Source organism: Triticum dicoccoides, chromosome 5B, assembly GCF_002162155.2.
Source record: "Triticum dicoccoides isolate Atlit2015 ecotype Zavitan chromosome 5B, WEW_v2.0, whole genome shotgun sequence".
NCBI classification, from domain to species: Eukaryota; Viridiplantae; Streptophyta; class Magnoliopsida; order Poales; family Poaceae; genus Triticum; species Triticum dicoccoides.
This window is the reverse complement of record NC_041389.1, coordinates 2,776,516-2,779,994: the sequence shown is the minus strand read 5'-3', so window position 1 is coordinate 2,779,994 and position 3,479 is coordinate 2,776,516. Positions and strand designations below refer to the sequence as shown.

The 3,479-nt window shown below is 48.5% G+C and overlaps 1 long non-coding RNA gene across 1 annotated transcript; it reads left to right on the top strand.

Moving 5' to 3' along the window:
• Nucleotides 1-302: 302 nt before the first annotated feature.
• Nucleotides 303-2,195, top strand: LOC119304972. Its single transcript, XR_005148498.1, has 3 exons — nt 303-1,068; nt 1,788-1,899; nt 1,981-2,195. It is a non-coding gene; the product is annotated as an uncharacterized LOC119304972 (long non-coding RNA).
• Nucleotides 2,196-3,479: the final 1,284 nt, after the last annotated feature.

The window sequence follows — 3,479 nt, the reverse complement described above, 5'->3', positions numbered from 1 at the left end:
TACACACATGTGCACATTATTGGTTAATTTTAACAAACTATAAGAAGGTAATATGTTGAATGTTACTCAAAATAAGAGGGTAAAAAATATAAGAGAAACAAAAGAAAAAAACCAAATTACGTAGGCTTAATCCTGATTGGTGGAGTCAGTTGTGGCATGGATCGCTGACATGGCGAACATCCGTCCATCCATACATCCATCCATCTGTCCATCCTTCCGTCCATCCATCCCACCCCCGCGAACCCCACCCCTCTCTCCTGCGCAAACCCCATCCCTCTCCCCTCTCTCTTGCGCGAACCCTAGCTTCCTCCCTTGCTGCCGCCACCTCCAGCCCCCGATCCCCGTGACCAGCACACCAACGTCCGGCGAGATACCGGGGGCGCAGCAGCCGCCCTCCCCACCGCGGCTCGGGGGCAGGCAGCAGCAGCCCCTCCCGCTGCCCAGGCTGGTAGCAGCCCCTCCTGTCGCCCTCCCCGATCCAGATCCCTCGCCGCCACCCACCTCCACCACATCTCCCCTCTCCACCTCGATGCAGAACTCCCCCGTCCCCTCGATGCGGAGCTTGCTACCGTCCATGGCCTCCCCCACGCCCTCCTCCTCTCGCCCCTCCCCTTCCCTCACCAGAAGGGAGAGAAGAACCCGAGGGAGGGAGATCCAACGCGATCCAGCCTCGGTCTCCGCTGCCTCGGCCTCGCGCCTCGCCGGAGCAGCTCCGCCGCCGACCGAAGTCCCGTAGGTCGACGTGTTCCCCCGCTCTTCTTCCTCCCTCTGTTTGTGTCTCCCTTTTTTTCTCTCAAGTCTCAATCCCCTTTGTACTTCTCTATGCAAGGAGGCCGCCATGGACGCGTGAGGTCCTTCGCTCCGACCCACAACCCGGCGGCCTTGCCGACGTCGTCACCCTGGTGAGCCGCAACCTCGATGGAGGTCCGGCTTCGGATCCGAGCCGCAGGCACCCACCCGTCGTTTTCGTGCTTCCGCTCCTGCTCCGTCGTTGTCACGCGACCATCTTGACTCCCTCCCGCACGCACAAGCAACAGGAAGATGCAGTTCTTCGTCAAGACCTCATAGGTGCGCTGCCGGCCCTGCCTCCCTCCCCCTCCCGATCCTGTACCGCTGATTGGTCTTGTTTGATTTTGCTGGGCCGATGTGCCCATTAAATCATTGATGCATGCTGCTTGGCGTGAGAGAGCTAGTCCACTACCAACAGATTGATCACGATGGCTAGATGGGGCTGCTATGGGCAGCAGGTAGCATGGTTTGGTTAGTTAATTACCAACTGACAGTACAAGTAGTCTGGTCAATGCGTCTTCTCCTCTGTTTTGGTATACTGTTGCTGACAGTACAGCCCTACGTAGTGCCATTATCGCCTGGCGATTAGTCTAAACCTCGGTTGATTTGGACACCGGTGAAAAGCATGGCTGGAAGCAGCCGCTGGCTCTACTGAAAATTCTGTGATGGTGAAATAAGACCGGGCTTTGTTTTTTGCTGCTCTGTTTAATGCGTGTTGTACAGATATCATTGACATTTGCACTGAATGCGTGGTTGAGCACTCTTAATTTGTACAACTAATGCGTGATTGAGCACTGTTAAAAGTGTTGTACGCATGATTGAGCACTCTTAATTTTTTTAATATTAGTTTTAGTTGTTTTAAGATGATACTTCGTGACAATTTCATTGATTTTATGTTCTATGTAGAAGTATTGATCTTTTCAGCACTGTCATGATTCTTGTGTCATCACATTTTGCTCAGAGTTATTTGTTCATGTCTTCTGCTGCTGTCTCTGTAGGGTCATGAGGGAAGATATACCATATATATTCACTCCTCAAGGGAAGCTGCAACCCGCAGAACGTAAGAAAGGGCTGTTGTGTGTTGCGTCCTCGCCATGTCTGGACATCAAGGTTGGGCAGACCTACCAGATGTCCTGCTTCATTCGATTGTTGCTCTGCTGGGCTCCTTCTCTGACCTTCTTGCCTTCGCAGTCAGTAGGTTCTTGTCATCGTCATGTGTGAGCTGCCAACAGCTCATCCATCTCACCAACCTAACAGGGTCTGCTTCTTCCAGGATGAGCACCGGATCAGCGTCGACGTGTGTGCCCGCAAGGTCGTGGGTTGCGAGGTCTATGAGCTGGTTGAGCCACCGCGCGAAGACATCACTTCCCGCTTCGTTCACGCTTGGCCGCTGCCACCGGCTCTCTGCTCAGATAACTCACTGTACATTTCTACTGCATGACCCTCTGATTATTTGCCACTAGCTTGTTAGTGATTGTAAATGGTGAGGTTCTGTGGCATTGTGAAAGGGCTAGCATTTCAGTTGTTGCTGCAAATGTTGATATTCTCAAAGGCTAGCTTGTGTTTATTGATGCTCCAGGTAGTGGTTATGTTTGAGAAGTGTAAGGGAATATTATGTTGTCAAGTTCGTGTCTTAGTGCGTCTGAGAATGTTGTTTCTTTCTTTCTTCCTTTTGTTGCAAACCTGAAAAGAAAGTGCAATGTGAACCTGGAAGGTGCATGTACTGCTGCTACTTTCGTGTGCCAACTGCTATACTAGTTGGTTTGTGATGATCCAAACAAGTCTGACAACAGTAGTACTGTTGGCAGTTGGTGTTTAATTTCATTGCTGCCATGGTATTTATTCTTTCGGCATGTCATGTATATGCTTGGTTCCTGATGGGTGCACTTTCTAACACGCGTAGCTGCAAGACAGAGACACGCCACCATGCGATGATTCTTCTTCCACTCGCAGGCCTCCCACTCTAGTAACTCTTTTTCTGCTCCAGCATAGCATAGCTGGTAAGCAACCGCTCCTCTCTTTTTCTGCTCCAGCCATGGTGATTTATGTCTAGTGCTTATGATGCTTTGGACTTGTAGTTTAGTGATGCCAAGTGTTGCATCGATAATATTTGATCAAAACCACCCAATTGAGTTGAACAATCGAAGAGAGCCTGCTGCTAACAGACATGTTTTCTTTCCTAATAAAGATTGGATTGTTGTCCTGGCTCTGAAACATGCAACTTTTTTACCCGTCTATAAGTCTTGATCAAATCCAGCTTGTATCTACTTGTAGATGTAGACTGTTCTATATTTTTTGTCGATTAAAAACCTGCTTGCATGTATCCATTTTTTGTCCTTTACAACCTGATCGATGTACAACCTGTTTTCTTGAAAGTAATTTTAGTTGATTCTTTGTTGGAGCGCTAAGACTATGTGTGGAACATTAGTTTTTATTATCTCAAACTACCGCCATGTGATTATGCAGGTGCCTAGTTTTCTTTTATTATATAAAACTACCTCCCTGGAACATTAGTTTGTCACCTTGTTTCTACTGAGTGAACATTAGATTTTATATGCTTCTGATGCGTGATCCTTCTAATGCTAGATGATTTGTTTCTTGGAATTTGGAAGAGGAAGACGATGAAGCGTGGTGGTTATCTATCAATATGCCTTGTGTTCTAGTTGTACTTCATAGCTAGTTTCATTGTA